This window comes from Schistocerca serialis, chromosome 9 (assembly GCF_023864345.2).
Source record: "Schistocerca serialis cubense isolate TAMUIC-IGC-003099 chromosome 9, iqSchSeri2.2, whole genome shotgun sequence".
NCBI lineage: Eukaryota > Metazoa > Arthropoda > Insecta > Orthoptera > Acrididae > Schistocerca > Schistocerca serialis.
The window spans coordinates 478,157,626-478,183,177 of record NC_064646.1 but is presented as its reverse complement, the minus strand read 5'-3'; the positions used below and the strand labels follow the sequence as shown (position 1 = coordinate 478,183,177).

The following is a 25,552-nucleotide window of genomic DNA, read 5'->3' as shown; positions in this document are numbered from 1 at the left end:
TTAAATAGAAGATATCAGGCGAATGGAGTGGCCTGCCTGTTCTCCAGGCCTAAACCCCATCGAGCACGTCTGGGATGCTCTCGGTCGACGTATCGCTACACGGCTTCAAACCTCTACGCTACTTCAGGAGCTCCGACAGGCACTGGAGCAAGATAAGGGAGGCTATACCCCAGCAGCTGCTCGACCACTTGATCCAGGGTATGCCAACCCATTGTGTGGCCTGTGTACGTGTCGTGTGCATGGTGATCACATCCCATATTGATGTCGGGGTACGTGCGCAGGAAACAGTGGCGTTTTGTAGCACATGTGTTTCTGGACAGTTTTCTCAATGTATCATCAATACCGGGGACTAACAGATCTGTGTCGTATGTGTTCGCTATGTGCAATGCTATTAGCGCCAGTTGTGTGTAGTGCCACGTTGTGTGGCACCACATTCTGCAATTATCCTTAATTTATGAGCATGAGTGTAATTCTAAATCTAGGGGACTTATGACTTCAAATGTTAAGTCACATACATCTACATCTACATCTACATCCATACTCCGCAAGCCACCTGACGGTGTGTGGAGGAGGGTACCTTGAGTACCTCTATCGGTTCTCCCTTCTATTCCAGTCTCGTATTGTTCGTGGAAAGAAGGATTGTCGGTATGCCTCTGTGTGGGCTCTAATCTGTCTGATTTTATCCTCATGGTCTCTTCGCGAGATATACGTAGGAGGGAGCAATATACTGCTTGACTCTTCGGTGAAGGTATGTTCTCGAAACTTTGACAAAAGCCCGTACCGAGCTACTGAGCGTCTCTCCTGCAGAGTCTTCCACTGGAGTTTATCTATCATCTCCGTAACGCTTTCGCGATTACTAAATGATCCTGTAACGAAGCGCGCTGCTCTCCGTTGGATCTTCTCTATATCTTCTATCAACCCTATCTGGTACGGATCCCACACTGCTGAGCAGTATTCAAGCAGTGGGCGAACTAGCGTACTGTAACCTACTTCCTTTGTTTTCGGATTGCATTTCCTTAGGATTCTTCCAATGAATCTCAGTCTGGCATCTGCTTTACCGACGATCAAAATTATATGATCATTCCATTTTAAATCACTCCTAATGCGTACTCCCAGATAATTTATGGTATTAACTGCTTCCAGTTGCTGGCCTGCTATTTTGTAGCTAAATGATAAAGGATCTATCTTTCTGTGTATTCGCAGCACATTACACTTGTCTACATTGAGATTCAATTGCCATTCCCTGCACCATGCGTCAATTCGCTGCAGATCCTCCTGCATTTCAGTACAATTTTCCATTGTTACAACCTCTCGATACACCACAGCATCATCCGCAAAAAGCCTCAGTGAACTTCCGATGACATCCACAAGGTCATTTACGTATATTGTGAATAGCAACGGTCCTATGACACTCCCTTGCGGCACTCTTACTTCGGAAGACTTCTCTCCATTGAGAATAACATGCTGCGTCCTGTTATCTAGGAACTCCTCAATCCAATCACACAATTGGTTTGATAGTCCATATGCTCTTACTTTGTTCATTAAACGACTGTGGGGAACTGTATCGAACGCCTTGCGGAAGTCAAGAAACACGGCATCTACCTGTGAACCCGTGTCTATGGCCCTCTGAGTCTCGTGGACGAATAGCGCGAGCTGCGTTTCACATGACCGTCTTTTTCGAAACCCATGCTGATTCCTACAGAGTAGATTTCTTGTCTCCAGAAAAGTCATTATACTTGAACACAATACGTGTTCCAAAATTCTACAACTGATCGACGTTAGAGATATAGGTCTATAGTTCTGCACATCTGCTCGACGTCCCTTCTTGAAAACGGGGATGACGTGTGCCCTTTTCCAATCCTTTGGAACGCTACGCTCTTCTAGAGACCTACGGTACACCGCTGCAAGAAGGGGGGCAAGTTCCTTCGTACTCTATGTAAAATTTAACTGGTATCCCATCAGGTCCAGAGGCCTTTCCTCTTTTGAGCGATTTTAATTGTTTTTCTATCCCTCTGTCGTCTATTTCAATATCTACCATTTTGTCATCTGTGCGACAATCTAGAGAAGGAACTACAGTGCAGTCTTCCTCTGTGAAACAACTTTGGAAAAAGACATTTAGTATTTCGGCCTTTAGTATGTCATCCTCTGTTTCAGTACCATTTTGGTCACAGAGTGTCTGGACATTTTGTTTTGACCCACCTACCGCTTTGACATAAGACCAAAATTTCTTAGGATTTTCTGCCATGTCAGTACATAGAACTTTACTTTCGAATTCATTGAACGCCTCTCGCATAGCCCTCCTCACACTACATTTCGCTTCGCGTAATTTTTGTTTGTCTGCAAGGCTTTGGCTATGTTTATGTTTGCTGTGAAGTTCCCTTTGCTTCCGCAGCAGTTTTCTAACTCGGTTGTTGTACCACGGTGGCTCTTTTCCATCTCTTACAATCTTGCTTGGCACATACTCATCTAACGCATTATGTACGACGGTTTTGAACTTTGTCCACTGATCCTCAACACTATCTGTACTTGAGACAAAACTTTTGTGTTGAGCCAACAGGTACTCTGAAATCTGCTTTTTGTCACTTTTCCTAAACAGAAAAATGTTCCTACCCTTTTTAATATTCCTATTTACGGCTGAAATCATCGATGCCGTAACCGCTTTATGATTGCTGATTCCCTGTTCTGCGTTAACTTTATCAAATAGTTCGGGTCTGTTTGTCACCAGAAGGTCTAATATGTTATCGCCACGAGTCGGTTCTCTGTTTAACTGCTCAAGGTAGTTTTCAGATAAAGCACTTAAAAAAATTTCACTGGATTCTTTGTCCCTGCCACCCGTTATGAACGTCTGAGTCTCCCAGTCTATATCCGGCAAATTGAAATCTCCACCCAGAACTATAACATGGTGGGGAAATCTACTCGAAATATTTTCCAAATTATCCTTCAGGTGCTCAGCCACAAAAGCTGCTGAGCCAGGGGGCCTATAGAGACATCCAATTACCTTGTCTGAGCCTGCTTTAACCGTGACCTTCACCCAAATCATTTCACATTTCGGATCTCCGTCAATTTCCTTCGATGCTATTGCACTTCTTATCGCTATAAACACGCCTCCCCCTTCACTGTCCAGCCTGTCTCTGCCATTTGAACCTAAAAGGCATGTGTATCCTTTGTTTCATCGAATAGTTTTTTACGGTTCCTAGTCGTTCCTCCTGGTACACCAGGGAAAAATTGCGGTCGCACTATACTCTAAAGAGGTCGGATTACGCTCAATGCCGATGCAGCCCGACAACATCCTTAGAGTTGGGCTGAAAAGTCCGAGGGTGTCAGCAGTATCCAAAGATGTCACAAGATCATCCTGCCGCTCCTCGCACTGCGAAATGTCGATAACGATATCTGGGGGAGGGGACCAAACAGGGAAGCCTTCGGTCCCATCGGATTAGCGAAGGATGGAAAAGGAAGTCGGCCGTGCCCTCACGAAGGAACCATCCCGGCATTTGCCGGGAGCGACTAGGGAAATCACGGAAAACCTAAATGAGGATGGCCGGAGGCGGGTTTGAACCGTCGTCCTCCCGAATGCGAGTCCAGTGTGATGACCAGTGTGCCACCTCGCTCGGTGCGAAATTTGAGGGAATCAACGCCCCAAGCGAAGGAGGGTTTAACTGATGCCCGTTACGACGCTCGCTGTGGCCTTTTCGTGTAGATTCGGCCATCCGTAAGAAAACCGTGCTATTTCAACGCTGGACGTTGCGGTTGTAATTCCATCGAGAAGTGGTGAAACGTGCGTAAAAGGGGATGTGACGACCTTCCTATCATGTGACACATGTAAGGTGGCGCAGAGCAGCAGTTTGGTGAAATTTGATGCCAATGTGACATCATTAACCCACCTTCAGCTCACATGAACTTCTGTCGCCTGTGACGACACCTTCCTGTTTGTCGCCGAGCCCGAGGGTGACGTAGCATGGACCTACGTTTTTGCATCCTTCTTTACACAGGATGGTTGTAGGCAAATTTCAGTCAAATGCAAACTTATGCGTAGGAATTGCCGACAGTTATGGGATTTCGAAAAAGTGATCATTTAATTATGTTGCAGTGCAGTATAATTTTGTTGCGGTAAACGTTTTCGATAGAAGCAGCTGTTTTCAAGAAAAACATGAAAAAGTCGCCTTTGAAGCTCCCCGGCCCTCTCCCACCTCGACCAACCACCGCCAAGCTCACAACCCATTGATAATGATGTTAATAGACTGTTAATGACAGTCTCCCCCACTACTTTACAAAAGTTTGCGTCAACGCGAACTTTTTCCCCTAATGTTCGTTCCTTGACTGGAATAACGGGGAAGGGTCGATGCCAGGCTTGCTCGAGTTAACTTTCTGCCGCCACTCTACTGACCTCGTCCGCAACGTTTACATTGGTACGGCCTAGCCTGACCAGTCCACGCGTCAGGGCCAGACTGTCACCGCGTTGCGCGTGCGCCCCGCCACTTAATGCTAATGATATGCTCCGTGTGATTTACATCCGGCCGCAGCTGTTAGCTCCGGACGTGAACGGCCGCCGGTGGGGGTGGCGACGGACGAGTCAGTTTGGTCAGTCCTACAGACCGACCCACGGCGCAGAAACAACTCGCGCACTCTCGTCTGCAGGCAGCTCCGTTGGTAGGACACAGGTCGAGAACAACCCTTCTAGTAAGAGCAACGTACCTCGGTAAGCTCTTAGATAAATTATCTGTAAAAAACTAAAGCAATCATTGACGTTGGCTCAACGTACTCTATCTTTACGAGAAGTAAAGTAAAGCAAACATTCCCGTTGGCTCAAGGTACTCATAGCTTTACTAGAAGTAATCCCGATGTGTTTGATGTTTGCTTGTGTTCCAATAATTTGCCTGTTCTTTTGATTGTGAAGGTAAATGAAGATGAAAATTACACCTTCACAGCTTTCATGTACTGTTCTCTTTTTTTAAGAATTACAGTAACGTTTTCCGAAATACTAAAAACTGAATTTTATTATTAATCTTCTACCTGTTAAGCTACATTACAATTGTTTAGAGAACACTTGTTGTTGCGTCTGTAATTGTGAAGACAGGCATACCCCTACATAGTTTTTTTACCCTTGCTTGAGGATTCTTCGACTACCTTCCCTACTATGTACATTTCACGGGTTCTTTTGTACAACAGGTTGAAAAGGGCTATGCAGCTGAAAACCGTTGAGTTGGTGAAAGCAAAATGAAAGAGTATTTTAATCCAACTACTAGCAGCCAGCACGGCAATTTCATTTGGCTGTGTATCTCATTGCAGCTAAAATGTTAAATATTAGATAACATCCTAGGGTAATTCATATTTGAAGAGCAGAACACAAAGTTACTGATATGCCCTTTATCACTGAGAGATATTTATTTCATTTTCTTCCTTCGTCTTTCGTCGTTTGGGTCATCTAAGGACCACGCACGAATTTCAATGCTTCCTTCTTTGTTGATCTTTCTTTTCCTCCAGGATTCATCTTTTCACTATTATCCTTTTTTCTCTCCTTGAACCATTTTGACCCTGTCTTCTTCTCCCTCCTGCCTTGGAATCCTTCCATTTACAACACCTTCCCTCTTGAAAATCTCTCTTTCTGTTGCATTTGTTTCTTTCCAGATCTTCCCTAACTTCTTGAATCCAGGCTATTGTTGACTTCTTGTCCCAAATATATTTAAAAATCTGTTTGGTTAACCTGTTGCTGTTCATTCTGTATAAGTGTCCAAAAAATATCAGTCGCCTCTTTCGTAGTGTCTCATTTATGTTTTCTATGTTGCGATAAACTTCTCCATTGCTTCTTAATTTCTATACCTCTGTATTTTTGGTGGCCCACGTATTTTTCGAACGATTTTTCTTTTTAGCACTTCTAGTTTGTGTAATTTGTAGCTCTGAACTAAACATTCACTTGCATAAAGACATTCTGGTTTTACTACCGTGTTGTAGTGCTGTATATTCAAATTTTTAGACAGCCATCTTTTGTTGTAGACATTCCTAGTTATTCCATAAGCTCTCTCCATTTTATGTACTCTTTCTTATACAGCAAATTTTTCTAAGCCATTTTCTTGAATAATTTCTCCCAAATATTTAAATTTATTTACGTTCTTTATCTGGCCAATATCTGTTTCCAGGCATTCCGGAACATTTTTTTATATTTGTCAAAATTTTTTTCTACAGATATTCTTAAACCTGCTTTGATGCCTATTTCTTCGAAGATATTGATTTATATTCCAGCATTTGTTAGGTTTTCAGAAAGAATGGCAAAGTCATCCGCAAATGCTAAACAGTGAAGTTCAATACATTTGTTTCTAGTTCCCAGTCTGATTGGTGATAGCTTCTGTTCTATTAGTTTTTGTTTCCATTCTCTTACTATTTTCCCCTAGTATGCAGTTAAAGAGGAGTGGAGACTGGCCATCACCTTGCCTTACACTTGTTTTTATGTTGAACGCCTTCGAAATTGCACCCCGAAACTTTACTTTTGATTTGGTGTCTGTGAGCATTTCACGAATAAGGTTCGCTAATTTAGATTTGATGCCAAATTCTTTGATCGCTTTATCTAGTCTTTCCCTATGAACCAAGTCAAATGACTCTTCAAAATCTATAAATGTTACAAGCATATCTTTGTAAACCTGTGACGAATCATGGACTTTAGGTTGAAAATCTGTTCTGAGCAAGATGTGCTCTTTCTAAATCCACTCTGATATTCTCCCAAATGGCTATCAAGTGTTGCTTCTACCTTGTTTAGTAGTATTGTTGCAAATATTTTATAACTCACTGCCAATAAATATATACATCTGTAGTTATTTACATTTTGCTTATCACCGTTCTTATGCAAGGAATGGATGAGAGACACTTTCGAGTCTTCTGGTGTCTTTTCAGTTTACCATATTTCTTCGGCAGGCCGCAGTGGCCGAGGGGTTCTAGGCGCTTCAGTCTGGAACCGCACGACCGCTATGGTCGCAGGTTCGAATCCTGCCTCGGGTATGGATGTGTGTGCTGTCCTTAGGTTAGTTAGATTTAATTAGTTCTAAGTTCTAGGGGACTGATGACCTCAGATGTTAAGTCCCATAGTGCTCTGAGCCATTTGAACCATATTTCTTCAAACATGAGCTGAAGGTTAGTCATGATCTTTGGTTGAGACCATTTAATAAGTTCAGATGTAATAGCGTCTTCTCCACTGGCTTTGTTGTTCTTCAGGTACTTAATATTTTTTTAATTTCTTCAGCTGAAGGTGGTGGATCTGCTCCTGTATTTTCATGGAGATCTGGAAATTCTATCTTACAGTTTGGTTCTTCACAGTTCAATAATTTTTCATAGTACTTTCTTAGTACTTCACAGTTCTGGCTGTTGTTTACCATTTTCATCTGTCAAGCAAGTACTTGGAGCTTCGTTGCCCTTTAGATGACTTTTAAACATCTGTTGGAAATTCTGGGAGTTATTTTTTACAAAGTTGTTTTTATGTCAAGAAGCTGTGGTTTCTCAAAAGATCTTGTAACAGTCTTTATTATTCTTGCTGTTTTTTTCCTTTGCATTCTAAATTCATCAAGGTGTTCGGGCTTCCCAGAACATTTCAATTTCTTCGACTGTTTTGTTCTTTCTGTAACTGCTACTTCACAGATTACATTCCATCAGATCTTCTTCTTCATTTTTGTTGTTCCAAACACTTTTTCGCTGCCCTGTTGATTTCGTTCGATATTTCTTCCCATTTCCCTGATTTAGTTACTTTAACTTCTTCCTGAAAACTTTTTATTACTTCTTTGGTGATGTTGAGCCTGTCTGTATTACATTTAATTAATTTTTGCTTTCGCTTTTGGTTTTTTTTGCGGAGAAGTTTCAGTTTAATTTTAGTCAGGTAATGATGAGAATCAAATTCCCTGTATCTTGCTACTTTTAGATTCATGATTTCTTTAAAATTGCATTTAGATACAGCCACGAGATCTAACTGGAACTACCCTAGCAATGGATTCGGAGAGATCCATGTTTTTGCCTTTCTTGGTAATTTTTTGAAGAAGGATGACACTACCTTCAACTGAAATATTCTACAAAGACTGATTAGTCTTGTGCCATTCTTCTTTCTTATTTTATGGGCTGGATAATATCGTACTAGTTTTCGAAACGATTTTTCCCTCCCTATTTGCGCATTAATATCCCCCATTAATATAACAACATTTGAGTTTGGAATTTTTGATATTTCTTCTTCTACAAGTTCCCAGAATGCTTGTACTTAACTCATTTATTACATTTTATTATTATTATTATTATTATTATTATTATTTGGCTTTAGTTTGACGAGAAAGCGTGTTCCTGTTTGTTCGCACAGGGTTACTAGTTGAAAGTTTCATTTTTTTTTTTAATGGAAAAATGAAAACTAACCTTAAGGAAGCTTCTACCATGCCTATTGTGTGAGGCACATTGGCTACTGAGATTTTTTTTTCTTTTTTGTTATTATGTAGTTACATCAGGGGCATATTTATAAGGAGCTATTAAAAAGTTTCCGTTCGAAGGTCGTACAGTCCAGAATCGGTATTTTGATCAGGCAAAATCTTGGTGAGCATTGAGGCAATCATCCCACCGGCGCACCAAGTTGAAGATACCCGTTTGGTCAAACACCGTGAAGAAGTCCTTAACTGCCTGCTGCACATCCTTGTCCGACAGAAATCGTGGACCCTCCAAGGCGAACGCATAATAATCGCATCGGGAGTGATGAGAACTGTTGGGAGGTTGATCGAGCGCCCCACATTTGAGTTGGCGTAACATTGTGTTACAACATTTGCGATATGGGGCGGTGCTCTGTCATGAAGCAGCAACCTTGGCGCACCATTCCACAACGGTGATTTGGCAGACATGCTGCCCCGTAAACAGTCTTCACTTTCTCCCAGTGTTTGTCCTCCGGCAGGCAAGAAACGAATGACAGCAAGTTGGTCCCATTTGGACGTACTTTGTAACAACGTCGCCATAGGTCACGTTTCCGTATTTAGCGCATGGCTGGGGTAGAGAAACAACTGAAAGGTTTGAAAGCAAATAATTCACCAGGTGCGTATGGAACCCAATTCGGTTTTACAAAGATTGGCCCATTAACTAGCCTCCACTTACCGAGAATCTCTCGCCCAGCTAAAAGTCCCAAGTGACTGGAAAAAGGCCAGGGTAAAAATCGGACCTGCAAAATTACAGACCAATATCCCTAACTTCGGCTTGCTAGAGAATCCTTGAACATACTCTAAGTTCGAATGTGTGTCCGTCTTGAGTAGAAGACGCTTATATACACGAATCAGCATGGTTTTAGAAAGCATCGCTCATATGAAACTCAACTTGCCATTTTATCACATGATATATTACGCATTATGAATGGAGGGCAACAGGCTGATTCCATATTTCTAGATTTCCGGAAAGCATTTGAGTCGGTGCCCCATCGCAAACTGTTAACGAAGGTACGAACATATGGAATAAGTTCACAGATATGTGAGTGGCTCGAAGACTTCTTAACTTAAAGAACGCAGTATGTTGTCCTCGACTGCGAGAGTTCACCAGAGACGAGGGTATAGTCAAGAGTGCCCCAGGGAAATGTGATAGGATCGCTGTTGTTCTCTATATACATAAATGATTTGGAGAACAGAGTGGGCAGCAATCTGCGGTTGTTTGCTGATGATGCTGTAGTGCACGGTAAACTGTCGAAGTTGAATGACTGTAGGAAGATACAATTTAGACAAAATTTCTAATTGGTGTGATGAATGACAGCTAGCCATAAATATAGCAAAATGTGAGTTAATGCGGATGATTGGGAAGAAGAAACTTGCAATGTTCGGATACAGTATCACTAGTGTCCAGCTTGACACAGTCAAGTTGTTTAAATTTCTGGCTGTAACGTTGCAATGCGGTATGAAATGGAATGAGCATGTGAGAACTGTGGTAGGGAAGTGAAATGGCCGACTTCGATTTATTGGGAGATTTTAGGAAAGAGTGGTTCACCTGTAAAGGAGACCGAATGTAGGACGCTGGTGTGACCTTTTCTTGAGTACTGCTCGAGAGTTTGGGATTCGTGCAAGGTCGGGCAGAGGCGGGCTGCAATATTTATTACCGGTAGCTTCGAACAACACCCAAGTATTACGGAGATACTTCGCGAACTCAAATGGGAATTCCTGGAGGGAAGGCAACTTTCTTTTCGAGAAACACCATTGAGAAAAATTAGAGGACAGGAATTTGAAGCTGACTGCCACACGATTCTACTGCAACCAACGTACATTCCGCTTAAGACAAGATCTGAGTAATTAGGGCTCATACAGAGGCATATACAGTGCCGTTTTTCCCTCGCTCTATTTGCGAATGCAACAGGAATGGAAACGACTTGTAATGATACAGGATACACTCTGCCACGCACTGTCCGGTGGCTTTCGGAGTATTGTATGTAGACGTAGAAGTATGGGTAAGGAGATCGGCGTTATTCTTTCAATGAAACCGTCACAGTATTCGACTTAAATACTCGTAATTTAGCGTAATCACAGAGAACCTAAATCTTTGCGGCCAGACTGGGATTTGAACTGTCATCCTTCCAAGTACTATTTTTCTACCACTGTGCCAGCTTTTCCGATATTATACTTTTATTAAAACGTGTAGTAACATTGGTTATCCGCAGAACGGATAGTTGCTAGCTGATAGAGCTTACAAAAATCCACCATACTTCCTGTTAAGAGGGTTGCCCAGAAAGTAATGCACTGCATTTTTTTTCAGTCGAAACCAATGCTACGAATGCGAAACGTTACGTATGTATTATTTGATGTCTCCTGAGTGAGCGCGCTAAGTTTACGTCACTTCCGATAGATAGCGTAGCTGCAGGACAGTTTCAAAATGGCGTCTGTAGGTGATGTACGCTGCAAGAAATATTCTGTCACTGAGTTTCTCGCTGAAGAGAAACAAAATGCTGGTGCTAAGTCTATGGATCATCTGCTGTCGACAGAAGTACAGTTAGTCGCTGCACACGGAGAGTGAGGTCATCAGAAGGAGCTCCACGATTTGCATCGGTCGGGGAGACCATCCACAGCCGTCAAATCTGACACACCTGACCTAGTCTCTCGGCCTTCCACTTGTTTGGGCCATCAAAGGATGCCATTCGTTTAGAATTTTGAGGACGAGGAGGATGTAATTCACACAGTGAAGAACTGTCTCCGCATCCAGGACAAGTATTGGTACTGACAGGGCAAACACGCCCTTGTTTCGCGCTGGAGGAAGGTCATAGAACGGGATGGAGACTACGTGAAAAATAGGGTGTGTAAATAAAAACACCGTTCTTTCGGAATTGTAATTCTCATTATGTTCAACAAAGAATTGTTGAAGAAAAGAAATGCGGTGGACTACTTTCAGGGCAACCCTCGTACCAGGTGAAATTTAAAGAAATAATAATAATAATGCAAGTTTTTGAGAAGCGATATACTAGTAAGGAACAACAATGTGATTTCGTTTCTTCCTTTACAGCACATATTTCTGTACACTCCAATATAAAAACTAAACGACGCACCACGAAGAAATAATTTGAATGGGGCTGCAATCGGTAGATGTATATGTATGCAGTGATGGGAACAGCCGAATGAACACAATCGACTCAGTCGGACGTTGGAAAACAGCCGACTGGTTCAGTCGTAGTTTTACGTATCGGGTGAACCTAGTATTCAGTCGTTTCTTTCACGTAAAACCAGTCTCTGGAAGCAACCGAATGAGAACGGTCGACACGATCCGGTGCTGTTCTGCGTACCGAGTAATTCACTCTTTCGTTTGAAGTGAAACGAGTCTTCAGCTGTTCTGTGAGTTGAAGCACGTATTCATTCGTTCATTCAACTATTTAGTGGTTTTTCTTGTTCCTCTCAAACTCCAGCTGTTTTTTATCGACAACTAGACAAACACTAGTCGCATTTCATTTACATCCGTTTCCAATAGGTAACGAGCTACTAGACAGTTAATTTCGAGGGTGTTTTTACTCATTAGTGTTTTGATGTTAGTTGGCAAGGGAATCCGCATTTTTTCGTATTTTTCCGACCGTTTATTTTGGTGTGGAGTATACTTAAAAGATGCCAACTCGAGGTGGTTAAGATCTATGTCGCCTTCTGGGTGTTCGCTGCATTTGGGAGAGTCTGTGACTCGGATGCTACAGACGGTTGCAGGGAAACATGCTTGTCCCAACCTTATTTGAGTAATTTATGTTACTCGTCCTCGCAGTTTCGTTACGACAGTGCGCTGTACTGAAGCGAACGAGAATCTTTTTTCCCTCCTGCGATATTCGCCACTGATGTTCCCATTGCTCGTAGCCTCTTTTCTTGAAACGTGCAGAAAGTCGGAAAATGGGAGCTCTCCCACTCCCCTTTTGATGCTGCCTTTCGTAAGGCCATATGTTACTTCATTGTCCCGATTATGTAAGTGCCCCTTAAGTTACTCTACATGGTGGTTATTTTTGGGTTTCATTAATTCCACTGGCCTACAATAATCCAAAATGAATATATATTTCATTGAGACTTGTTATGTGATACTCGGCTAGAAAGATACTTTTCATCGACTCCTATTCATAACGCTAAAATGAAAGTGTTGTGACTTGGCAAGACAGCCAAGCCACTATGAGAGGAAGCCGAAGGCAAGCGTCTAAGCTCACGCAGGCTGGCGTGAGATCTGGAACAGGTAAAGTGATTATACCAGCAAGAAAAGTACGTAGCTTCTGGAATACTTAACTTTAATCCATAATTGGTAAACATCGGTCTGATGGTAGATGCATCACAAGATAAATAGCAAATGATAATGGCGCCTTGCTAGGTCGTAGCAAATGACGTAGCTGAAGGCTATGCTAACTATCGTCTCGGCAAATGAGAGCGTAATTTGTCAGTGAACCATCGCTAGCAAAGTCGGCTGTATAACTGGGCCGAGTGCTAGAAAGTCTCTCTAGACCTGCCGTGTGGCGGCGCTCGGTCTGCAATCACTGACAGTGGCGACACACGGGTCCGACGTATACTACCGGACCGCGGTCGATTTAAAGGCTACCACCTAGCAAGTGTGGTGTCTGGCGGTGACACCACAGAAAGCGTACAAAAAAAGCTGCTACGTAGTGTAGCACTGAGGGAAGACGGGCAGGCAAGCAAGACACTTTTAGCCAGCTCGGTTTGCGTACAGCTTGGCTCGGAAGGGAGTAAAACAGCTTACCCATTCTGTCGACAGTGTGGTGTGGCTTGCCTTTCCGGATAACAGGCAAGCAAGGGCAGGTTAAAAGTGGAACGTGTACACCTCTGGTACGCTTCGTCTACCAAGTTGACAGCGGTGTTAACAATGTTCGTACTGACTTGAAGAAGCATATACTTTCGTATCTGTACGTTGGTGGCATTCAGAAATCGCACAGTGGGTAGCCCCCCCTCCGTCCCAACCTTCGCTCTTTTTGCAGGTCGACTGAGCACTTGCGGGCAAACTGCAGTGAGCGCAGGCCGGCGCAACTTTGTGAAGCGATCCAGCCGCTGCCCCCAGTAGGCACACAGCTTTGCTGCGGTGCTCTCGTACGGTGTTCTGGCTGACGCGGCTGACACTGCTAGAGCTCCTACGTAACAGGCCGAATCGTCCGCCATTTTTTCCCGAATCTGAGGATGCGGCAATGTTTCCCTTGTGGGTATTTAACCTACTCACGAACTTTTTACAATATTTCCTATAGTAAATTTGACATTGCATGTACTGAACAGTAACTGATGTGTAGAGATATTTAGAACGACATTTTGATATAACAGAAAAGTTCAAACATAATATTACACAGCTATAGAAGTGTAGGTTCGAAACTTGCATGGTAGTTTTAAAATATTAAATTTAACGAATTCGGCTTCAGTGTCTTTAAATATGAGTGTTGTGCAATAACAACATGTGCCTATTTTTTATCCATAAGTAGATAATTTAAAAAATGCGCATTTTTTTACAAAGGTGGGAAAGTATAGTTTCTGTTACAATGAAAAGACCTTCTGTTACCCACTAGATCAGCCGAGAGTGCTAACGCGCTGTTTCCTGGACTCGGGTAGGCGTGCCGTCCCCGGATCGAATCCGTCCAGCGGATTAATGACGAGAGCCGGTGTGCCGGCCAGCCTGGATGTGGTTTTTAGGCTGTTTTCTACATTATAATAGGTGAATACCGGACTGATCCCCATGTCCCGCCTCAGTTACACGCTTCGCAGACATCTGAAAAACCTTCGCACTATTCCATGGCTTACACTGGGCCCAAACAGCTGGGGTACATCAATTCCGTCCTGGAGGGTATGGGATGGAGACAGGAAGGGCATCCGGTTACCCCTTAAAATTAACCATGCCAAATCCGACCTTAATCATGCCGACGCTACGCAAAATGTGAGACAAAGGCACTAGCAAAAGAAGAAAAAGAAAAGAGTTTTTGTTAATAGTTTCATCTATAATTTAAGCAGTATTCACTTTGAGTTCATGATTTATTTGTTGTATTGAGGTAAAAACTTTATTCTTTGAAGATTACGTTACTTGTGCAGGTTCCTTCGCAATGAGCGATCCACCATACAAATATCTCAATCATCACTTATCTTACCATACTTCTATAAGAAACGGGGTTTTGTCTAGTTTGTGTAGGCGTGTTTATGATAATGACGTATAAATACCTCACCAGTACTCTCACCATTTTTCCAATTGCTAAAATATCACTGTAATCTAAGAATTTGAGACAAACAGCTTCAGTATAGGTTTCGAATGCGGAAGAAACGCAATTGTACACAATGCGTATCACGTTTAAAACTACTTTTATTTACGTATATACACAGAAGAGACAAAGAAATTGTAGGGTCCCCGCGAGCACGCTGAAATGCTGCAACACGACGTGGCATGGACTCGACTAATGTTGAAGTAGTGCTGGAGGGAACTGACAACATGAATCCTCCAGAGCTATACATAAATACAGCACGTTCAAGGTATCTCAGATGTGTTCAATAATGTTCATGTCTGGGGAGTCTGGTGGACAGCGGAAATATTTAAACTCCGAAGAGTGTTCCTGTGTTCCTGGAGCCACTTTGTAGCAATTCTGGACGGGTGGGGTGTCGCATTGTTCTGTTGGAACCCCCATTGGACATCAAAGGCTGCAGATAATCAGACATTTGATAAATAACGTGATATGGACTGAAGAATCTAGCTTCACTCGTGAGGGTATTTTCAGCCTCAATGACAGCCATTATAGGTCGGAACACAACCCACATGCAACCGATGAAGGGAGTTTTCAGGCATGCTTTGGCATAAACCTGTGGGCTGGAAGCGCGGGAGGATGCTTTTTCGCTCTTACGTATTGTTGGACTAGTTGACTGTGACCCTGAGTCATATGTGTCCTTGCAATATTTTGTCTGACGAATTAGAAAACGTTCCATTGGTGTTTGGTGACAGCTGGGGTTTCAGTATGATAATGCGCTGTCACACTTTGGAAGGAATGTGCGTAACTCTTTAAATGAAGCGTATCCAGGGAAATGGATGGTTGCGGTGGTCCAATGTTCTGGTCTCCATCTTCCCTGGGATCTTCAATCACTAGATTTTTATTTGCTGGGACACTTAAAGGAAAAAGTTTATAGTACCCCAGCCATGGATGTACACTGCCTAATAGCTCGCGTGCATGTTAGTGTGTTGCATAGGGTCCAGCAGAGTATAATGTTTGTAAACGCAGGGTGGACGCTTTGAACATCATCTCTAAAGCGAACGTTGCTCGTGGTTGTACGTACTGGATCTGTAAATATAAGCGTGGACGTCAAACATACAGAATGGAATTGTTTTGCGTAACATACATCTACATCTACATTCATACTCCCCAGCCACCCAACGGTGTGTGGCGGAGGGCACTTTACGTGCCACTGTCATTACCTTCCTTTCCTGTTCCAGTCGCGTGTGGTTAGCGGGACGAACGACTGCCGGAAAGCCTCCATGCGCGCTCGAATTTTTGTAATCTTACATTCGTGATCTCCTCGGGAGGTATAAGTAGGGGGAAGCAATATATTCGATACCTCATCCAGAAACGCACCCTCTCGAAACCTGGACAGCAACTACATCGCGATGCAGAGCGCCTCTCTTGCAGAGTCTGCCACTTGAGTTTGCTAAACATCTCCGTAACCTTATCACGCTTACCAAATAACCCTGTGACGAAACGCGCCACTCTTCTTTGGATCTTCTCTACCTCCTCTGTCAACCCGACGTGGTACGGATCCCACACTGACGAGCAATACTCAAGTATAGGTCGAACGAATGTTTTGTAAGCCACCTCCTTTGTGGATGGACTACATTTTCTAAGGACTCTCCCAATGAATCTCACCCTGACACCCGCCTTACCAACAATTAATTTTATATGATCATTCCACTTCAAATCGTTCCGCACGCATACTCCCAGATATTTTACAGAACTAACTGCTACTAGTGTTTGTTCCGCTATCATATAATCATACAATAAAGGATCCTTCTTTCTACGTATTCGAAATAAATTACATTTGTCTATGTTAATGGTCAGTTGCCACTCCCTGCACCAAGTGTTTATCCGCTGCAGATCTTCCTGTATTTCGCTGCAATTTTCTAATGCTGCTACTTCTCTGTATACTACAGCATCATCCGCGAAAAGCCGCATGGAACTTCCGATCCTATCTACTAGGTCATTTATATATATCGTGAAAAGCAACGGTCCCATAACACTCTCCTGTGGTACGCGAGAGTTTACTCTAACGTTTGTAGCCGTCTCTCCATTAAAAACAACATGCTGTGTTCTGTTTCCTAAAAGCTCTTCAATCCAGCCACACAGCTGGTCTGATATTCCGTAGGCTCTTACTTTATTTATCAGGCGACAGTGCGGAACTGTATCGAACGCCTTCCGGAAGTCAAGGAAAATGGCATCTACCTGGGAGACTGTATCTAATATTTTCTGGGTCTCATGAACAAATAAAGCGAGTTGGATGCCACACGATCGCTGTTTCCGGAATCCATGTTGATTCCTACAGAGTAGATTCTGGGTTCCCAGAAATGACATGATACGCGAGCAAAAAACATGTTCTAAAATAAGTCTACAGTTTTGCGCATCTGCTCGACGACCCTTCTTGAAGACTGGGACTACCTCGCCCTTTTCCAATCATTTGGAACCTTCCGTTCCTCTAGAGACTTGCGGTATACGGCTGATAGAAGGGGGGCAAGTTCCTTCGCGTACTCTGTGTAGAATCGAATTGGTATCCCGTCAGGTCCAGTGGACTTTCCTCTGTTGAGTGACTTCAGTTGCTTTTCTATTCCTTGGACACTTATTTCGATGTCAGCCATTTTTTCGTTTGTACGTGGGTTTAGAGAAGGAAATGCAGTGCGGTCTTCCTCTGTGAAACAGCTTTGGAAGAAGGTGTTAAGTATTTCAGCTTTACGCATGTCATCCTCTGTTTCAATGCCATCATCATCCAAGAGTGTCTGGATATGCTGTTCCGAGCCACTTACTGTTTTAACGTAAGACCAGAACTTCCTAGGATTTTCTGTCAAGTCGGTAAATAGAATTTTACTTTCTAATTCACTGAACGCTTCACGCATAGCCCTCCTTACGCTAACTTTGACATCGTTTAGCTTCTGTTTGTCTGAGAGGTTTTAGCTGCAGTGAAGTTCTCTTTGCTTTCGCATAATGTGCAATCTTATGTAGTCTACCTGTTGAATAGAAACTGTATCCACTATTATTTTCTGTTCGCTTTATGTCATGGACGAAACAAAGTAGTCGTTTATGTCTGTCAGAAGTACATGTTACGTCTTAATATTCAAACAAAGGTAATGTAGCACAGGATACCACACTGTGAAGGTGTAAATGTTTGATGCTTTAACTGGCAAATATATATAAAAGAAAGATTAGCACCAACGCGACTGGAGCATCGGAGACTGCATATCCATTCCTTATACCAATGCCTCGTCTAACTATTTTTTTTTAATATATGAGTTATCAAAGGAGAGAAGGTTTACCTGTCAGGCTGTCCGCATACTACACTTTTTTTGTGCGGTCGGGAGGCATGGATGGAAGGGCAGAGGGGGCAGAGTCCTGTCCACAATGTCCCCTTCGCTGTGAAGGTATTAGGAATGCTGAGGGGAATCAATGGTAGGAAAGTCCTTTTATTTTTTTAGCGTGTGTGTGTGTGTGTGTGTGTGTGTGTGTGTGTGTGTGTGTGTGTGTGCGGCCGCGCTTCGTACACGTTGCAGAAGAGTCCGCCGCTACTCTCCTTGCATTTCACCATCCAGGCAAGTCTTCAGACATTTCGTATGTTATTCCACCGATAGTTAATCGTTTTCTTGTCAGCTCAGTCAGTGGGTATCTTCTCCTACCTGTTGATGATCCAGCTGCGGGGAGAGTCGCGTAAGGCACTCCCTAAGTGATTAGAAAAATGTTGCCTATATTTTGGGTTCCGTACAATCGTGCAGTGTAGATAGATCGAAAAGTCCAATACATTTTCAACGTCGACCGTGAAATAAATATTGCATCGCGTGCCCACGGAGCGCGGAAACACAGTTCATCCGGAAAAAGTGCTTCAGTGTGGAACCGCGTGACCACTACGGTCGCAGGTTCGAATCCTGCCTCGGGCATGGATGTGTGTGATGTGCTTAGCTTAGTTAGGTTTAAGTAGTTCTAAGTTCTAGGGAACTAATGACCTCAGCTGGTAAACCCCATAGTGCTCAGAGCCATTTGAACCGGAAAAGTTAGAAGCGGAGATGTGATACGTTCCGGGGTACCCGTAGCAAATACGACATAATTTGTCGCACCAAGTGCCATTCGTATTTTACCACGCCAAATCTAAGACGGTGCTCGTCTGTGATTGGTACTCCGCAGTCTGCACAAGGAGGCGAGTCCGCCATATTTGTCTCGTAGAGGGGTGACCGCATTGTCTGTTTACCATTGACTGTGATATACCATGCTGATTGGACGTCTGCATCTACCAGTGCAACCGCCACACCACCTTCCTTGGCTTCCACGACGTTTTGTTGACGCCTCTGCTGTAGGACATGATATATCTCCCGTGCCGTTGCCCGTTTCGTCCATGGTACTGCGATACGAGCATAATTGTGTCGAATGTAAAAATTCCCGAAGTACTGGAAAGTTTGGGTACGTCCTGCGTCATCAGTGGGCGCGCAATGGTGGTCGGAACTAAGGACTCCAGCAACAAACCCCTCAAATTTTCCGTGCAGCTTGATGTGCGAGCTGACAAACAGGGCCACCGCTCTGTCGTGGACATGGACCAGGCCAAGGCCTCACCTTTCTAGGGGGACGGGTCAGCCACTAGTAACTGACTTCGAAGAGCATGCCTGTACTGACGTAAGCTCCAAATGCCACTAATATACGTCGAGACATCAGCAACGATACTGGAAGGACACGCACTATGTGCGGAAGGCGCGATGCTAGGTAAACATTAACGAAGTGTGTCCTTTGAAGAATGTTGAGGGTCCACAGACGAAAGTTGAAAATCTGGACCCGAATTAGTTGTAATGAACGGCGATAATTAAGGGCCGCAATGTGCCGTAAGTCCTCGTGACATCTGACAGTGCCACTAAGCTGTAGGGGGTCGACACACGCAGGGGTCTTCCCGTCTCCTATTCTCATGCCGACCGATTTGGTGATGTGGAGGTTGAGACATCTGCCTGAAGCCACACCGTATGTGGTAATCCATTCTAGTGCGCTCGTTACATCGTCGCGATTGCGTAGCACGAGAATCAGGTCGTCTGCATATGCTGTAGAGCAAAATTGGTGAGTCGTTGACGGAGGCCGCAGAGGGGCGGTTCCAGGGCCAGAGCATAGAGTAAGATCGACAGGGGGCAGCCTTGACGCACCGATCTGTAAATCTGGAAGGACTGCGTGAGACTTCCATTTACGAGCACCTTGGAGGTCCCCCCTCGGAGAAGGCGCTTCACGACGTCTATGAGTTGCTGTGGGTACTGCATGTCTGAGGGAACTGAGGTCAGGTACGCGTGATCCACACAATCAAAAGGTTGGCTAAAATGTAGCGATGCCATCGCTCCCGGGATGCGGCGTGCCTCGCTATTGCGATTTTGTCACGGTATAAGTGCTGCGTGGATATTATTGATACCCCATAAGGAAGCCTGATCTGGTAAGATCAGGTCGGTCGTATACGGTTTGCTCACAATCTGGTGGATATGTCGCAGCTGACGAGTGTCAACGGGTGGTAATCACGTTTCCGAGCGCCACGTGTCGGTTTGTGAACCGGTATCTTCTATGAAGGCTGGTCGGAGCGGCACAGCGGGGGACATGACCTCCCGACAGATGTCTGTCAACTTGGGAGCCAGTAAATACTGAAAAGTTCTATAAAACACCACAGGGACCCGTCGGGGACAGGGACTTGTTCGCCGCTCCTTTACCTATGTCGTCGATAACTTCGTCTTCCGTAATTTCGTTCAATAATTCAGTTTGTAAGTCCCGTGTAACTGTGCCATGAAACAATCGTGAGACACCTGTCACCGGAACATTGAGCAAAATAAAGTCGTCCGTAATTGTCGAAGAAGGTTGTGCCAATACCGCGTTGTGTGGCGTGGCGAAAACCGTCTGCAGTGGTGATGGCCTGTATCATCACCCATCTTCGCAGTTTACATTCACGAATGACGTGATACGTGGTGGGTCGTTCCGTTGCTAGCCTAGCCTGTCACGTGTTCGTGTTCGGACAATCATCCCGTCGAGGTGTCGGCGCGTATGGGGTACGATCTGTGCCTTCATACGCTGTACTTTCATTTGTCGTTCCTGTGTGGGTGGCAAGAAGGCGCATTCGCGAAAGACGGTGAAATAAAAATCGAGAGTGTGCCGCCTCCAAGCAGCGGTCTTCCGACTATACGTAATCAAGGTTCTCCGTAGGCTGGCTTGGCGCAGTTTAACCACCAACTGACGGATGTAGGGTACGTTGGGAAGCGGCAGACGCACGAACCCCACGCGTCCTTGATGGCGCGCCGACTATCTGGGAAGCGAGATGAGCAAGGTTTAGCGACCAGGGATATCGGGTGACGGCACACATGTAGGCCTCGTGATCTCGAAAGGCTACTGGCTGCACCTCCGCGTCGCTCACTGTTGCCGAGAGAGAGAACGGGAGCCGTAACAAATATCAATGCTACTAGACGAGTGACTCATAAAATGAGTGAATCCCGGTCGATTTCCTTGGACATGTTCCCATGTATCAACCAGCTAGACAGCGCCAATGAGTGTTCCAAGTCTGGGTGGCGTGGCGGCTGATCTTTAGGTGCCTGGGTGCTACTGAAATTGCCTGCAAACACCAAGTCGTCGTGCCTGCCCTAAAAAAAGCGGTGCTACTCCTGCGAAGAAGAGCGATCGGTCGCGACGGCTATTCGTACCTCTAGGGGCGTACGCATTGACAAACTGGACGCCTAGCACAGTTGCGGTCTTTCCTCTAGCACCGGGAAGATATCGTACTTCGTCCGCCTCGAGTCCCTACCTGAGGAGAACTGTGACGCCAAAGTTAGTTGGTGATTGGTTGGTTAGGGGGATTAAAGGGACCAGACTGCTACGGTCATCGGTACAGTTAGTTGGTGAGGCGTAGGACACATACCCAGGAAATCGTCAACGAAGATCTCTTGGGGAGAGTCGATGTCAACATCTGCTGCACTGAGCATGTCTTGGAGCAGCCACAAATTCTTACGTGTCTGAATGGTGTTACATTGATGGTCGCTAAGTGATAGGTCTGTAGATCGTCTCCTGCAATTGGGGCCGCCGTCAGCTTCGCCGTACATATTGTGGTCTGTCATCTGCAGGATGCTTCCACGTCGTCATCTACTGCTATTCGGGAGGGGCCGAAGTGTCTGAGACCCTTCTCCTCATCCACCACAGCGGGCATAGGATAGTCTTTGGTGTCATCCACCCAAGGTCCGTAAGTTAACCGTGGCTGCAGTAGGAAACTTGTGAGCTGAGTGACCAAGGGTGAACCTGCAGTTGTTTCTGGCTGTGTACCGGTGGTTGGCGCTGTGCATGTGATCTGCTTGTCCGAGAGAGTGGAAACGTGTGTGTAGTAGTCAGGGAAAGCAACAGATGAAGACGACCTGCGTCATCTATTTTTCCCGTCTCGTCGGCCGTTCCTTGGTCACCTGTCGAAGGCGTCCGCAGGAGTATATCATCTAAGGGTGTACGACGTCGGTTTTTATGTTTCCTCGGTGACCTCTGTTTGCGGACTTGGGTTTCTGTGCCCGAAAGAGCTTCAGGTTTCCGTACAGTCTCCACCACAGGGGCAAAAGCAGAGATCGGTGCAACCCTAGCGTCGATTTCCATTCCTCCGTCCGAATCTCTCTGTTTAGTCTATGGGCGACTTTCTGCAATCTCGGTCAACTTTGCAAATGGTGTCACCGAACCCTAGACGTGCTGCGGGTGTGCAATCTAACGTTCCCTGTCTTCCAGGTGGTCTTCCGTCTGCCATGACGGTCGTCCGTGTCACCCCTGCGGAGCTGAGGGGAGAGGGCCATTATCGTAAGGGGTTGCGACGTGTCACCTAATGAGATTTGTGTAACCCCGACGTTGAATACACACCGAGCGTACATGATCCACTTGGCCGCATCCAGAACAAGTACGAGGCTGTCCATCGTATATGACGATTGCTCGACATCCATATATGACTAGGTCGGACGGCACGTATTTTGTTAATTTGATTTTGACTTCTCGAGCGAAGTTGAGGACCGTGTACATTTCGGCCACGTGGATAATTACTGCCCCATACGTCGGAAAGCCGCGAACGGGAGTTCGAAGGCTCGTAGTATGTGTAAGCCCAATCCTGTGGTAACCGCCCCGATGTGACCATCGGAGTGTTTTAACTTGAGAGTGTTCGCGAATGAACATCTTGACGCAGACGACGCTATTCATGGTGGATCCCCGGCCGCTGTGGCCGAGCGGTTCTAGGCGCTTCAGTCAAGAACCGCGCTGTTGCTACGGTCGCAGGTTCAAATCCTGCCTCGGGCATGGATATGTGTGGTGTCCTTAGGTTAGTTAGGTTTAAGAACTAAGTCTAGGGGACTGGTGACCTCAGATATTAAGTCCCATAGTGTTTAGAGCCACTTGTGGTGGATTGGTGGTTACCGACGGTGTGCTGTGGTGGTACTTGAACTTCATCAAGGATGAATCGTTCAATTTCAAAGGCTTGTGGTCTTACATGGTCGTGCTGAAAGCTAATATTGATGGTAGCTTTTCTGTATGAATGAGCCATAGCGACTCAATGTCGACGGACACGAGTACTAACTGCGGCGGGGAAGTAAACATACTACGCGCATCTCAACTCTGCGGACGAAACGCAAACAAGACGTCCTCGCCTTTTATCTGCAGAAAGCAGATTCGTCTTTTGCCAGGCACAAAATGTTTGCTAATACTACCCAGTGGCACTAGACATCCTTTAGAATTCGACGGACGTGGAATGACAAGGTTTCACTGATCTCGCAGGATGTCCTAATCAAGTGTGCATCGTACTACCTAGCCCAGTAAACTGGTGGAATGGTTTCTAACTAGAAAACAATAACAGCGAGTGCCTAAGTGGAGAAAGATATTTTAAAATCGAATCAGGAACTTAAGTTTTTCGCGGTTTACTTCCTTTCATGTGCAGCAGATGACTGGATGATAGCCGGCCGGACTGGCCTTGCGGTTCTAGGCGCTACAGTCTGGAGGCGAGCGACCACTACGGTCGCAGGTTCGAATCCTGCCTCAGGCATGGATGTGTGTGGTGTTCTTAGGTTAGTTACGTTTAATTATTTCTAAGTTCTAGGCGACTGATGACCTCAGAAGTCAAGTCGCATAGTGCTCAGAGCCATTTGAACCATTTGACTGGATGATAGGAAACATGCATTGCATACAAACACCGTCGACTGCTAACGCCCGGCTGTCTCTCAGGGGCATAACTAGTCTTAAATGACACAAATAGTCGCTGGGAACTGTCACCAGACATTTTGTTTCTAAAAAAAAAATGTTCCTCGTAAGATGGTCTATCACAACTAGACAACTATTGCGAAGACTTTGATATAGGATTTAGCTCTTCCTATGAAATTCCAGTTACTGAATTGTAAAATTATGAAGTATATGTATATGAGATATGATCAAAAACTAAGAGGAATTTTTGTTTTTCTTGAGGAATCTTTATTAATTCATCAACTTGTCCCCTTCAAAGCACTCCCCCTTAGATATAACACACTTGTCACAGCGCTTTTTTCAATGTTGGAAGCATTTCTACAACTCACTTTTATTTTTGCCAAAAGCAAACATTGAGGCATGTGCGGAAGCAGTTTCCACGAGTTGTTTTGCCACAATTCCGGTTGTTTTCTTCGGTTTCCACCACATAAACGGCGCAAAATTTCCAGATAGTATTTGTTATTCACCTTACGACTATAAAGCAGCATTTCATAATGCGCTATGCCATAGTAATCGAAGAAAACAGTGAAAAGAACCTTCACATGTGGTCGAACTTGTCGATTTTTTTTCTTGTCTATTCAGGCAATTTCTATTTGGACGATATGGGGCCTTGGCTAAGACGTTATTCCCTTATACCTATGTTTCATCATCTTTTATAGACTTCTTTAGAAGTCCTGGCTTGCTGTCGACTTCATTCAGTAATTCCTGAAAGGATACTGGCGACGTCGTTTTTGGGCGAAATTCGACTTCCGGAACAAACTTTACTGCTACACGTATCATGCCCAAAATATCCGGAAAAATTGTTTGCCATGGGCCAAAGGAAATGCTGACATCATCAGCAATCACTCTGTTCGTGATTTAGCGGTTTTCCAGAACCATTTTCTTTACTTCTCAAAATTTAATGTAAATGCTTCATCTGTCGTTTTACGGCCGGCCGGTTTGGCCGAGCGGTTCTAGACGCTTCAGTCTGGAACCGCGCGACCGCTACGGTCACAAGTTCGAATCCTGCCTCGGGCATGGATGTGTGTGATGTCCTTAGGTTAGTTAGGTTTAAGTAGTTCTAGGTTCTAGGGGACTGATGACCTCATATGTTAAGTCCCATAATGCTCAGGGCTATTTGTCGTTTTACAAGTAAAAATTCGCCGAGCACTCGAAAACATGTGTAACCTTTTCCACTATCAACAATGAGGTAAATATTCAAAACAGCTCAAAAAACGAAAATACATCAGGAACATGTCTACCAAGAAAATAAAAAAATTTGAAAGTCGGATGTATAAAGCCCGTGAAATTAAAAATTTCCCGATACTTTTTGATCATATCTCGTATATATACCTATTGTTGCTACACAAGTTCTTGACGTATGTTTGCATTTGCAGCCGTTTTGAGTATTTAATTTATTGTTGACAGCCTGAAAGGTTATACATGTTTTCGAATGCTCGGTGAACTTTTTCTTTACAAGGTGTGGACAATGATTCAACTTTGTAGGTGTGCAAATTGTAACAAACACTTTTCACTGTCATTTTTGAACATTTTTACATATCACCCATGTTATCCCAAACGCCATCTTTATGGGTATCTTATCTCCAGGATTTTTTTTTTTTTTTTACAAATAAGGCCTCATATGAGTACCAAATTTGTTTTAAATGGCTCCAGCGTCCCTAAGTTATG

The 25,552-nt window shown here is 44.4% G+C and overlaps 1 protein-coding gene across 2 annotated transcripts in view; it reads left to right on the top strand.

Annotated features, from left to right (window-relative positions):
* The first annotated feature begins 4,543 nt into the window (after window positions 1–4,543).
* LOC126419198 (fatty acyl-CoA reductase 1-like) overlaps window positions 4,544–25,552 on the top strand; it is a 147,672-nt gene continuing 126,663 nt past the window's right edge. The window contains exon 1 of one of the 2 annotated variants that reach the window (XM_050086333.1): window positions 4,544–4,677. The gene's annotated coding sequence lies outside the window, so the exon portion shown is untranslated. Of the gene's footprint in view, window positions 4,697–25,552 lie in introns of both variants that reach the window. The other variant, XM_050086332.1, reaches the window with a different exon arrangement.